The sequence below is a fragment of the Ischnura elegans genome, chromosome 5, assembly GCF_921293095.1.
Source record: "Ischnura elegans chromosome 5, ioIscEleg1.1, whole genome shotgun sequence".
Taxonomy (NCBI): domain Eukaryota; kingdom Metazoa; phylum Arthropoda; class Insecta; order Odonata; family Coenagrionidae; genus Ischnura; species Ischnura elegans.
This window is the reverse complement of record NC_060250.1, coordinates 69,478,557-69,493,657: the sequence shown is the minus strand read 5'-3', so window position 1 is coordinate 69,493,657 and position 15,101 is coordinate 69,478,557. Positions and strand designations below refer to the sequence as shown.

Genomic DNA, 15,101 nt, shown 5'->3' with positions numbered 1-15,101 from the left:
GCATTCACTCTTCCTACCACCCCGGGATTCTTTTGTCTTCTCCTACATTTTCTTCTGCATTATTTTCGCATTGTTTTTTTTTCCTTTTCTAATTTTTCCTTCCTTCTAAACCCCGCTCGCTTTTCAAACCATGCGTTGGAAGAAGGGAGGTTAGGGTCGAATCGGGACAGACACATTTTTCAGCGTAGACCGTTTCGTTTTTCCTTTCGTTTTAATTCGTCGTAGCATCTGTTTTTTATACCTCCTTACTTCCACTAATTCAAGTTCTAGACACCCCCAGGTCCCTACCGCATGCCCCAGTGCAGTCTGGTTCGCTCAGCTCGCGCTGCGTGCTGCATACTTTCCCACAATCTCTTGTGCAATCCAACAACATACTCGTCGAGCTCCGTCACAAACGTCGATAGTCTGGTTCTCCCTCCTCCCTTTTTGCCCCTCGATAAAAAAAATCCTATCGAGATATGCTTATTTAATCGCTCGGGCGGGAGAATATTATTCAGTGTACAAGCTCCACCAGGTTCCGTAATAGCAGAACATATATCTTAGAAGCTACACCGTGCAAAATTAACTCGCATCTATATGGGAAAAGACGAGAGGTCGTAAAGTGGCGTGAGGTGAGGCTCAATTTCACGCATCCTGCACTTCTTAAACCTCAATCCCTTCAGATGCAATTCTTGCCATCCACTGTTCAGAACAAGGAATGTGAGAGGAGTGATTTTAATTTACAACTTACGAGCGATTACGTCCATTTGGACGCTTGAAGGGACATACTAGACGTCCGACAAATAATTTGGTGAAATTTCGCGAAAAGGATATCCAAAGCCATTTTCAAAATAGTTCTGTATTCTTATACTACAAAAATATGGACAACTCCAAACTTTGAAATAACTGTGATGGACGCATGTTGTTTCACAAGAACGGAGCATATATTCATTGCAAACCCGAGTGAGAAGACATTGAATTCAAAATAAAATAAAATAACTCGTTTAGCTGGAGTAAATCCACTATATTTTGATGACACTGTGAGACGAAAAGACGCGCAGAGTTTTGCTTAAACATAAAAACCTTACACCTCGCATTCCTTCGAGTCTCAAATTTATTTGGATGCGCGAAACAAAGAAGAAGCAAAAGCCGCAAAATGAAAGCACGTCCCACGATAATATCATTTATAAACACGCTACGGGTATGGAGACTAATGCACGTCCCAGTTACTTCGAAAACACACCAGGTATCCAACAGAAAGGACACCATGAGAGGGAAAGCCACGAGCCTCTAAAAATGAATCGCTAGAGGAAATAGAGGAAAAAGAGAGAGGCTCCTACCGTTCAAAAAATAAAATCGAGCGACAAAAAAAATATTTTTTCTTTATTTTCGCCGGACTAACGAAAATTTGAATGAAATCACTCCGTAAAGAGAGGGAAGGCGATGAGACACACACATTGTAGACGAGGTGGAGGACATTTTTAAAAATAGAGAAGATCTCTCTCTCTCTGACGACGAGGCGAAAAAAATATGACAAACGTTGGCCGTCGGGAGAAAAAAGTAGGGAGACGAAAAGAGAGAGAGAGGGAGGAGACTAAAGAGATGAAGAAAAATAAAAACAAGGAAATCGACCAAAAATTGCGCGCGCACGGCAGCCCGCAGCGCCACAGACGCCCGTTCGCGCCAACAACACCACGCCACACGGACCCCGAGCGTCGACCTTGCATCCATCCCACTCCGCCTACCCTTGCGCTCTTACCCCCTCCCTCGAATCTTCCAACACCCCCCTCTCCATTCCCCACCCACATAATTCCACGCCTCCCTCCCATCTGCGATTTCCCATCCTCCATTCTCCACGGTTGCGGGAGGTGAAAGGGAGGAAGGAAATAAAGAAAGAGAGATTTCTTTATTTCTTTCTTGCTTGCTTCCACCCACAAACCCTGTTCCAGACCCCTGGACCAGCAGCACTCGCTGGACAAAAAAGATGGCCACGGAAGGAAGTCTGGGAGGAAATAATTGTGGAGTATATGAGATAAGGCAAAGATGAATTTTCTTCCCCACTTGAAGAAAAAAATACGGTTAAATACATTTTAATAATAGACCATTCTATAGATTCAAAGAAAGTGGTGGCCTAGTTGCGGAAACTGATATAAGGATGCCGAGTACAAATCCTGGTTATTAATTTTGGACATAACAAAAAATCGCGTTGCGGGTTAGCTCAGCGAAAAAACTAACTTTCTCGACTAATTCTGGGATGAGCTTGACCCTCACCTGTCCACAATGAAGCCACGGGTTAAGGAACAGAGTAAGTAATATTTAAAGTTTTACACTATTTTAAGAGCAACCAGCACTGAATTGAGATACTACTATAAAATACGCATATTGGCTTTTTAAAAAATTAATATTAACACTATATTAAAATGTTCCAGAAAAATATGTACGCAAACTTGGAGCGAGCAAGAATAGTTTGCAGGAGTAGTCATGGAAATAAAATATAAATTGAAAATAATAAATCGGGTTAAAGTTTACAAAAGAATAGAGTTAACACTGGGGGGATTATAATTCATTCATTATTGATAACATGGAAGTTTCGCAATGACAGATGTGAAAAATACAAAATAAAGACGCTAGCGAATGAGAAACAGTTGCTTCTCCTCTTATTTTCGAGCAAATACAATTAAATGTTGACTTACCATTGATTAAATGTTGACTTTCCTAAGCAATAAATTGGAAAAAAATCAAGCTACTAATAAATCCCTCGCCTACAGTTTGTCGCTGGTGATAGATTTATAAACATCAATCAGTACTGCAGTCAATTTTGCATTGCTTCAAATTAGCTAATGAATCGAATCACGATCGACCACGTCCTCAATCGATTCTTAATCTTCGCAGTCACTGATGATAATTACGAGTCCGAGGTAACAATCAACTGCAATAACAGTCAACTTCTTTACCAGGTTTTAAGGACACTAAATGATACATTTTTATTTCATAGTTTTTGAGTCGATTTTTCAAATTCAACCCACAACAATCACAAATTCATATGAGTAAATACAGAGAGGAGAAAAATTGTGTCACGAAATTTTAACCCTTTATACTTGGATATGCGAGTAGGAACGAAAATTACTGATGATGTTTAGGCCGTAAACGCACCGTTTTTAAACCAAACAAACTTTGAGACAGATTGGTCGCGAGTTTGCCCTATTGCCGGATGTTCTGGACAACTCATCACATCTAATGCTTTGCCCGCTGGAGGTCGCTTTGTATTCATGACATCCGGCAACAGAGCAAACTCGAGTCCAAACGGACCGCTTGGCTCTAAGTTTCTATAGTTTAAAAATTGTGCTTTTTCTGTAATTTTGGTTCCTTCTGCCATCAGCTATCCAGAGTTGAAATTTCGTGACACAATTTTTTTCCACCCAGTACAGCTCCAAAGGTGGGAACGGATTTGAGAAAGAAATAGAGAAATAGAGAGGAGGAAGAGGAGAAGGAGGGGGTGGAGCAAAACAGGGACATACGAGGAGGGCAATGCATCCCCAGCGAAGGGAGTTTTCCTCGGAAAAGAGAGAGAGAGAGGCACATACTACACACATTGCGCCTACCATCACTCACTCCACCCCTTTTTACACACCACAATCTCTCTCGCTCCAACCCGTTCGCGTCAATACAGAGGGAGCCGCGCCCTAGTTACACCGTCTCGCACCGCCTCGGAGAAAAATCGGAGAGAGAGAGCGTAAAAGGAAATGGAGAAAAAAGGGTGGGAAGGAGAAGGAAAGGAGGAGGAGACGAAGAAAAAAATAACCGAGCGGTACTCCTCCTTATTCTTCTTCTTAGAAAACCTTCATTCCTTCCCACGCAAAGCGACGGAAACCGCACCGCACACACGGCCTTCGAATATTCAATACCACCCCCTCCACACACATATATGTACTCCCTTTTTTTTCGTTCCCCTTCCTCACGGCGCCCTCTCCCCACAACCGGGCGGTGAGAGCCTTAACCCCTTTCAATAACACCCGCAGAGGGGAGGCGGCGGAGGAAGCCCACACACCCCCAGAGCTGGGTCACAATCCTCTCTCTATCTACCTCTTTCTATCCTTGGGTGCCCACCCCTCACTACTCCTCCCCTTTGAACTCTCTCCCTCCATTTCCCTGATCCTTCCCCTCCGCTCCTCTCACCCGCTTTAAAAGGAGATCACTGCGTTATATACGGACCCTGCTCCTGACCTTTCCCTAGCCGCCATTCCTTAACGAGCGAGTCTCAGTCGTTTCATTTTTTTCGCTATCGCCATATATATGTGTTGTTTACCTAAAGAAAATTAAACCAAAGAAAAAACAAGAGGCCTGTGCGATTAAATATTTATGGATTTGAGAATTTTGATGACCTAACTTCTGAACAAATAAAAGGAATTTCCAAACCCTTAGAGAAAATTTGCAACTATTTCTACCCCGAGACTTTCTGCGTTCAAAGTGTCATTGCTTCAGGTTAGGTAATGGATCGAATAATTAGCTCTTGCCATGAAATGTATTGCTCACCTCAAGAAAATTAACCCAAAGAAACAAGTCTATAGTCAACTCTTGTAACATAGCAAAAATATACATATGGATTTGAGAATTTCAATGATATAACTTCTGAAAATATTAAGGAATTTCCAATCCCACAGTGAAAAAAAATTACCACTTTCTACCCTATGATTTTTGCGGATGTCGTTTTCATTTTTTTGTAAGGCATACATATTTATACAATAATAAAGTTATTAATGAACTTGAGAGATTTGAATTTCACTTCAGGCAGATTGTCAACAAATTCACATGTATGTTTGAAGATTTTCGCGGCGTTGGTTAGATGATCTTTCCATTCTATTCGGGTTTTTTCACCGCGTTTGTTGTCTTTAAAATACAACAAACGCGGTGAAAAAAATGGGGAAAAGAAACACTCCAATGGCCGTAACAAGGGACCTCGTCACAGGTATAAACAAAACACTGTGTGGTATGCTGGAACGGGAAAATTCGCAGCAGTGACCAACCCCAGCCTCTCAACCGGAAACCCTTCACTAACACACGATCAGCAGTGTAGAAACCTTCGCGAGGGTTGTGGGACCTCGCTAAGGCTGCTCACGTTGAAACCAATCACTCGCTTAACTATGAATTTGTATTTCTATAATTTTAACTATGAATAACCCCATTTGACCTTGAGGCCGTAGAGCTCAACTTTTTATCTAGCGGTGAAAAAACCCGAATAGAATGAAAAGATCAACAAATTCACATGCCTGACAACGTAAGAGCACAAATTTCTATCTCGTGAGTTCCCAGCGATTTCATGTTTGAATTATCATCTATTATCATATAGAAATAGTATTGAATTACAGAAGGGAGTTCAACGCGTCGAAGGGGGACAGGCGGAGATGAATGCCCATGTAAATCTACTTTCAACGGTAGAACACCTACATTTAAATACCAATGCATCTTGAAATAATACTAATTTCACACTTAAGAATGTTAGTCAATTTGATCGATCCAAGGATTTGGATTGATGTACTAAAATTTCAGACTATCGTGTTACCCTCATTGAACAGAATCCGGTAGCTTCTAGGTTTTATTTAAATCCACAGCAGTCATTGTTCAAACGATTGTTTCATAGTAATCCCTACCTATGACGCCCCTCCTCTTTGAACTCTCTCCAAATTCCTCCCCTCGTCTCACCCGCTTTAAAAGGAGATCACTGCTTTATATACAGACCCTGCTCCTGACCTTTCCCTAGCCACCATCTCTTAACGAGCGATCCCGAAAGCTCCGCCCGCGTGTCATTTCTACATACCTATTCCTTCTCTTCTCCCTCTGTAATGACGTCACCGTCGGGCGGAGGCGCCGCTGCTGCCACCCGGCGCTGCTAACGGCACTATCGCCAAACCGCGAGAAGAGAGATATCAGGAGGTGGAATGCCTGAGTCATTATGGCCCTCGATAATGATGCTTGTGTCTGTGGTTAATCTGAGATATTGCAGTAAAGAGGTTTCACCGAAAAATGGAATTCATTTATTTCAATTATAAATGCTCTCGATAATATTTCTTAGAAACTATATATTTGTGAGAGTATTCATTTATTTTTGCAGTTTTACTATTTTTACTAGGTATAATAATTAATTAATTTCTTCATGCTTGCACTAAATTTTAAAAAACGTTGTGTTTACCTAAAAACGGTTTTAAAATCCCTGCCTCCCCCTGATTTACTTCACACCTAATGGCCTGAGGTTATATTGGATTTAGAAAGAAAAAAAATAGAAAAGGGATAATTATAGATATATTTAACCAAAGAAGACAACATTTCAATGATAACTCTCAGGACAATGAATGATATTCTACTAACTAGAGAAGTTATAAATTTTGGGGACTTAAGCACGTATTTATGGTCCGTATACCGTAGAGTGGCGAACGGGCCCGCCAGCTACCTGAGTTAGTCCTTTCCTCCCCCGAGCGCTCGCGGCTCAGGTAGCTGGCGGTCCCGTGCGCCACCCTGCGGTATACAGACTATAAATTATGCTCAGAGCTATCAGAAATTCACAAAAAATTTCAGGTTCAAAATTTGCTGGCTTTGAGTGCATGGTACTTCAATCGAGTAATCTGCTTGCATATAGTTCTCAAATTATGTCTAAATCTAATGTTTTGGTGTCGAAAATACATAGAAAAAAATGCATTCAATATTAATGAATAATTCAAACGAAGGGTAAGAAAAGAGCATGTTAAATGTAATACACAAAGAGAACATGGTTTCACTACTACTAGGTTGCCTAAAAGTCACCTCAAAAGTGGCTATAGGCGAATCATGACGGAGAATAGCTTATCTGCCCGTGAGTTTTCCAATTACATACTACGCTCCACAATGATCTAGACTGTACCACATATAGGTAGGCATGCACAGGAGTTAAGATAACTCTCCCGACCAAGTGTCCGTTATTTCGTTCAATTGAAAAATCATTGGGACTGCCTTACAACATTTTGAGTTAAAATAAGACTGCCTACAGACCGAAAGATCGCAGGTTCAGATTCGAATCAGAATGCCACAGTACATGGCAACTAACGCAGGGAAACGATTTCATTTATAAAGAGAGGTAGCCAGATTCACCAGCCAACGGCTGTTTCCAGGGTAGGGCGAGCACCTTTCAAAACCAACCTCCGAGGTGAAAACACTGCAAAGATGCGTGCGAACAATTATCAAATAATCTAGGCTAAAATTTTTTCGAAACTAACGTCATACACATATTGGTTTCTTGGCTATATATGCACAGTGGTTAAAAGCTGCTAGAGACACGGAGACTCGCTAGTTGTTGAAATAGTTGAGAAGAGATATCTTTCATAGTGACCAGGTTCAATAGAAACTATAAAAACAAGAGAGATACTTCCAAACGAATAGGTATATGAATTCTTTTTTTTCGAGAACAAATAAAGGTTCATTATCATTATAATATCCACCAATGGGGCCCTTATATCTACCACCATACGCCTACTGTCATGGCAAGCAGGGAAATACGTCCACGCTAGATGCAAACATTCGGGTTGGGGACCATCTAATGATTTTGACGAGAAAGAATAGAGATGTAGATCCAATACTACACAACAGGACTGACAAGGGTCTCGAGATCCCAAGGAATATCGGAAGGAAACCTATCACAGTATGCGGTATGCATTCACTCTGAGAATAAAAAAAAAGAAAATATACGCAGCTACAACACGCAAAAAAGGCATACGAAAAAATGGCCTTTTCTAATGACGGAGAAATGATTGGGCAAGGGATCGGTCCTGGGCCCTAAAAAGGCCTCATCAATTAAACGTAGTATCGGGAATCTTGAATTCTTCTACAGAACCTTAGACAGAATACAGCAAGTTTTTCACTAATTAGATAATAGTTTTTTTAATTCAATAATAAACGGAATAGATAATTAATAAACAAATATAAATCCACTTGTAAAATTATTTATGTTTCCTTTCCTGTACATCTTTTTATGCCTCTTTGTATTGCCATTTTCCCATACACGCTAATTGCTAGCTTTCCTGTGTTTCACAGGCAAGGAGTGTGTTTTAAATATTTACTAGGATCCATATAATTCACGAGATCCACTAATTACGAAGAGATCACGAAACAGCACTCTAAGCTTCCTCGAGTCATTCTAAATATGGAATTATAGAGAGAAAGGCTATGTAAATGAATAAAGAGATGCACTCAAGAAATTGAATATTGATGGGAAAAAACAGTTAATCGGTAGTAGAGAGGTAGAGATAAAAATCCCTATTAACATAGAGGGTAAAAATTTAGCTCACAAAATCCTCCAGAAAAAAACACGCGGAGGACATAGTAAAGCCGACAGCAGTAGGTACTAGTGTGATTGGATGAAACGCTAAAATGGAAAAGACACCCTCATTAAATTATCTGTTAAATTCAAGAATTTTTACGAGGAAATTTTTATGCAAATATTTGTCGTGCTTGATAGGTAGATATAATTTAATCAAGGAGGTTTTAAAAACACCTCCTTGACATTTACAACCTCCTTGAATGTAATACACAACCTAACATAGAGGTGGCCGAAAACAACACGACAAATAATGTAATTCGCGCAGCATGTAATTATGTCAAACTAAACTACATATACATGAGCCCTCATTTAAAATTCGCAAACTCGGTCGTAATGATAATAATATCATTAATTCCTTACCCCTGTCTGCCTCTCTGCGAGAAAATACCTCACCGTTTTTCGTATCAGAATATAAAATATGGAATATTACAAACCCTACCCTTCCTATACTGGATACGCTTCATTTCCGACGCATGATATAGATGAAATTCTCCAGTGATGGCATACGGATGAAGAATAGCTAGCCATAAACTTCGGCTGCTGAAATACAGGTTCAGCTGCCATTCCACGACAAACATCCTTTCAGCAATACATGATTAAAAATTTCCCCGACGAATTGAATACAAACACGTTTCCCAGGTTTCGCGTCGGGTGTTGTTTTCTAACGTTCGCCGACGTTTTGACAGACCTCTCGTAAATCTTCTTCTTAGCGTGTTCTTAATGCCGTGCCAGAATTCACTTTGAAACGTTCTTGCATCCTTGCTGTAGATATACTGTTCCCGGTTTCCTATAATACTTAACTTCGTGAAGCCAAGATACTGGTAAGTAAATAAAATTAACTTTGTACATTCCACACATATTTGATAACCGATAATGGTTTTGACATGATCAAGGTTACGATCAATCATTAACTTTCGATCATTGCCTTAATAATAAAACCATGGTTGAAAATGTGTCCTGTTGTTTTCTGCTACCTGGACGTGAGACTAGTATATTAATTTATATCTACCCATCACCCATGACGAGTATTTGCTCAAATTTTCCTCGTAAAAAATCCTTGGCATTGAAAGATAATCCATTTTAGCGTTTCATCCAATCACACCAGTACTACTTTATTTGTGGAACGTACGCACAAAGTGAATTTTCTTTTCTTATCCTTTCAGTAGTAGTAGTATTCTACATTATGAAGAACTGTACCAAAGAGATAGGGGAATTGGATAGGGCACATTTTAAGACAGAAGGGGATTTTTAATGTAGCAGTCGAGGGCACAGTGGAAGGAGAAAAGAGAAGAGGAAGAAGAAGGCTGAAGATGACAGACGAAGTGAGGTTAAAAAGAAGGTATAAGGAAACCAAAGAGGAGGCCTTGGACAGAAGGAGGTGTTTGGGACTTCAGTGTGTGGGACCGGCCTGTGAAAGGCAGAGAACCAGTTGATGATGTCGATCAAGTGGATTGTATAGAGGAGGCCCCATTCCATCCAATAGAAGGCTGATTTCTGTTGCCACTTCTGTCACCTTTTAATCGGGTTTCAAAATAGTACGCGGCGCGGCGATGAGTTCAATGCGATCCACTTTTATCCAATACTTCGCACTATAATATTCGTAGTATTGAAAAGTAATTAATTAGATAGATCACATCATCATATGTATAAATTACGGTTAATACCCCTAATTATACCTTATTTCCCTATAAAACTCGAATCAATTTGTCCGCCAGCGAAACGAGTGGTGACTTTCGAAAACCCATTTAAATACGCGGTAGGAGGCAACACATTTAGAGGCCTACTTGAAGATCATCTTTTGCAATATTCGTGATGTCGATGATGTTTCTTCCCCATTCAGGTCCCAGAAATCGGTCGCTAACATCCGCCGTTAATGTGGACGACACGCACACTTGTGAGTAAACAGCAGTTACCATAGCTTTTTCTGGTTACTAAACAATAATGATTGTAGCATAACTTCCCCCCACTCCCCCATATCCCTCTCTCCGGGCAAATGCCTCCGCAGCAGTCGCAGAGCGAGAACGAGCTTCGCTGCTGCAGCCACTTCATTCCTCTCATTCGCCTCACACTCGTCTCTTTTTTTTTCTTTTTCATTCCTTTTTCTTCCCGCTCTCTCTCATTGTCACGGCAGCACTCTCGCATTTTCCCCACGCCACTCTTCCACGCGGCCTTACCATCGTCTCCTCCTCTCACTCCCACTTCATCACGCGTCTCTTTCATTCCAGCTCACTAATCCATCTGTCTCCCCTCCCCATTTCTCTCGCCTCCACGACAACTTCTCATCTCTAGGCATGAAGAGATATTCTTCTCCTCCCACCCCACTATCCCTTCGCATTCTAGCACTTCTCCGCTTCCCTCTTCATCACCCTCGGTTCGCGAAAGTAATACTGAGGGAGTCATGGAAAGTGTTACCTCCGCGTAAAAAATAATACCTTTTGTAAAATTCTATTCGGTACGGAGAGAGAAGTTTGTGCTCTTGGAGGGGGGGAGAGAACTAAATAAGTTTAAAAAAAGGTACAGTCCCAGCGAAACGAACTGCACTGCGCAGTAGAGTATTTTGGCACAAGAAAAGTCTAGCCTCTAAAAACCGGCTTGGAGGAAAACGATTTTCGTGGCCAGCTTTTAAATTTTCTGCAAGATTTCATTGGATTTCAATATCCCCAAAGTGTATTTAGAAAAGGTTGTTTGCCCTTCCTTGACGGAGCTGGGTTAAGAAAGCCGGGGAGACGTTGGCCACATGCTTCAAGCTCCATTGTAAGTGGAATTGTACATTACGGCTCGGAATTTCACTACTACGCTTCGGCGCTACGTCAGTTACCCTGCCTATGATCCTTTTCAAATATCTTTGCGACTGACCCAGTCGTACAAGTTCGGAATGCTCCGAGTGACGTCACGGTAAGAGGAAGGACCTGCGACACTAGGGATGTGGGATGGGGAGAGAGAGAGAGGCGACTGCTCTATGAAATTGGTGATGCTCTATTTATAGTGCATGAGTCAATGTCCATCAAATAAAAAAAATTAACAAAGAGTGCAGGTGGGGTATAACCAAGCCAAAACCAAACCTTACTAAAGCCTTGGTAAGGTGGATAAAACTAAACCTTGAAATGTATTAGTTCAGGCTGGATTATTCTTTTGGTGGAAAATTTGTACCAACAGCTGTGAGACTTTCTCTACCACATCTCGAAATCCGCCGGCACCCTGACATTTTTCTGCTGTGTTCCTTACAAAAAAACCCGTAAGCGTAAAGGAGGGTTACGCTTACATATTTTGATCACACTTTTTTCTTCACATTTACACGGGAAGTCATGATAAAATAACATATTTTACGGTCAAATTCTTCTAGAGAGATCCAACATTATGCTCAAACAAACACCAATCATTAACGAGATAGTTTTCTCTTCAACATTCATGAATTCCCAATAATATTCGCTCAGAGTCGTGATCCGCCTCACCACCGCAGATTACATCCTTACTTGATCAACCAAAACCTATTTTTAGAGACCACCCGCAGCTCACGCCATTCTTACACAAACCAAATCGGAATTATATCCTCTCATCGTCCGCATCTCGCGTTCCCTGAGGCATGAACCGAAATATGCTCGCCTCAATGACATACTATACATCACATAAAGCCATGAATTGTAAATTACCCATCCACATTTCTCATTAAACACGGACATGAAGAGTACAGGGCATTTCCCATGATGACGATTTAGCGTTTGCCATCGAGTATATGCAAGTAATGACACACAGGCGGTGAGTTAAAGCCCTTGTGCCAGCGTTGATAACAGAAGATTTTGATCTACAGGCGATTGTAATTCAAACGGTCAAAATGTACGAATAAAAATCATGTTGACCAGAGGCGGATCCAGGATAGCGACAAGGGGGTGCTAAGTGGGGGTTAAAATTCCAGTGGTAGTGGGGGTAGGAAAAATTTACCATTCTATCTAGCGTAAATTGGATATCCAAGGGAATGCCTATGGGGATGGCTAAGGGGCTAGAGCCCCGCATCCGCCCATAGATCCGCCACTGATGTTGACTACATTAATGAAAAACAAAAACTAAATAAAAACAAATTTCAGTAGCTTTCCAAAGTACTCTCACTCAACGTTCTAACTTTATTTCAAACCGGGAAAATATATAATACGATTAATAATGTATACGATTAATTTAATTAACTACACTTGTTGTTATCGTAATATTGAGCATAGGAGGTTATCGGGTCTAAGGTAAAGTTCGCTTTAAAGTAATTTCAGGGATAAAACATAGTAAATATTAATAGAGAGACATTTTTGAGGACAATTTTCAATGGGTGGCTATTTTAAATATTTTAAGTATTTCAGTATTTTCAATAAGGAATCATATCGTAGAAAACAACTTTCGAGCTACTTATCACCTTTTTTACTCCAAAAATCGAAAAATAGCTACCGTAAAAAGCTTAACGCCATATAACGATATTTAAGACCTAAAAATCGTTAAACTGGCTTATGTTATAGATAAAATCTCTTTCATAAACAGAATCTACGACGTATTTCACTGAATATATCGTAAAAATTATCGTTATAAAATACATTCCGAATAAAATCGACAACGTGCCCATACACTGAAACGAGCAGCGAATTTAGCCTTTTTCTAAGAAATGTAAGGAGAATAACTTAGTAAAATTAGTAGCCTTATAAAAAGTCTAATATAATTTTAAAGTATTTCCGTCAGACCCAGCATTGCCATTATTCTGACCATTTCTTTAATATCCACAGCTCCATTCCGCCGTTAAGAGGAATCGTGAAGTTTCTCTAATTTCCTCACGAAGGAGGTCATGGCTCTGATTCTCACGGTCAAATGATAAAATGCTCTTCCTGGGGTTTGGATCAATTCCAAGAACACATAACTCATCCCTCAAGTTCCGTAATTACAGCAATTAGTTAAAAGTGACATCCAATGGGATCCGAAGATTACACTCACAAACTTCCATTGATAAAGAGGTCCCATTTCTTACATCAATCGCTCGAGACCTTTAGCATTCAGGGAAAAATGAGATCTCCATGTAAAATTTACCACATCAGTTCAAGCGCAAAAATTCTGTTGTATTTACTCAATAAGACAAACTGCAAAAAGATAACCTTCCACCGAATTATTTTCTCTACATTCGGAGATAATTGATCAAATCTAAATACTTTATAGGCATTTAATTTGATAAATTGGTTACCATAACGTTTTTTGACAACAATAATACTTGCGCAATTTTTGCAAGACTACCCTCACAAGTAGTTATTATTTCCGCAACAAGGCACTTATTCATCAGTGCCCCAATTTATTCCTCTGAGGCGGATCAATGGCTGCATCGCAGTTTTATTTACAAACACTCACTTGAATTGTAAGGCAACTGTAAATTCCCCATGTCATAAGTATATTAAATTGAACTTACATCCTGTTTTATTTCAAAGGTTTCGCTTACCCACTAATTTTTATTCGTACCAAATCGGTATAATTTTCAGGTTCTCGCGAGGACAACCACCAAAAATACGTTTTACCAAAGTTTACTTCCCCTTACAGGTTTAAGACCTTAATTATCATTAATTATTCGTTGAATGAGACGTAAACTACAGAAAACACAGTAAATGATTAAAAGTTTCAAATATAAGACTATTGACACTGTATGTATATCTATTGATAACGAAACGATAATGTAAATAAAATAACACAAGATTAAAATATATGTAACTTAGAACGAAGAGATACCTTTATGCAGCCAAAAAAATACATATTGTAACTTATAATCCCTCTACAAATGTAGAAAATACAGTTCTCAGCTCGATACCAAATTTCTAGAAAGGCGTTCTGCAAAAAAACTTAGGAACGATCAAAGAATTCGACGCCATAGAGCTGTGGCGTTGAGACTGATGGAAAAAAAGGGCTAGAGAATTCCCATTCTTTTCACTCCTCAAATAAAAATCTTCAGTGCCGAGCAAATGGGATAAAACTCTTCGCCGTTTTATTAAAAAAAAAAGAGGTACCTGCGGTGATTTCGAGAAAAAATATTCATCCTCCAGCATTACTTGACGTAAGGCAAGCAAATGACAGGGGAGACAGATAATGGATCATGAAGAATATCTTACGTAAATTCAGATTGAGGGTAATGGAAATTCTGTCTGGTGGACAAAAGTAGTTTGATCTGAGGAAATTCAATATACTAGTATCGACAAATTGCACTGTGATCACAAGAAATGGCGAATCGAGCCATGACTTCTGAGCCATTAATGACGGAGAGACAGCCAATACAAAATGGATTTCATCGACTCACCTTTTTCAGTCGAGCGATTTTAAGGAACATGTTTTTGCATGCCATGTCACAGGTTTTCCGGCTGGTACATCATCCCTCACATCCTCCACTTCTTTCGGTCACTTCCGCCGTCTCCTGATTACGCCCAAGATGACTGAAGGATAATAACATCACGCCAGGGGATGACAGTTGTGCGTCTCCAGGGAATCACTTAAAGAAGAAGCAAAACAAAATTTTATGCATTAACTATCCGGGAAAATGAGTTGATACTGTGTTTTACAAGGAAAATTTTCCAAGAACTGTAATTGCAATCTATAGTGGCACCTAATACCTGAGAGACAATTTTGAAGTCAACAACAATTTAAACCGAGAGAAAAAAAGAATTGAACAAATTAAACAACCTCAATATTAAATGATTTTGCGAAAGATTGAGATGATATACCACTTATCTTGTAGATACGGACGGCGGGTAATTGGTGAATGTAAGTAGCGTTCAAT

The 15,101-nt window shown here is 39.9% G+C and overlaps 1 long non-coding RNA gene across 1 annotated transcript in view; it reads right to left on the bottom strand.

The window, feature by feature from the left end:
* LOC124159034 overlaps nt 1-14,808 on the bottom strand; it is a 250,000-nt gene extending 235,192 nt beyond the window's left edge. The window contains exon 1 of the long non-coding RNA XR_006864896.1: nt 14,625-14,808. This is a non-coding gene — a long non-coding RNA (uncharacterized LOC124159034). The remainder of the gene's footprint in view (nt 1-14,624) is intronic.
* Nucleotides 14,809-15,101: the final 293 nt, after the last annotated feature.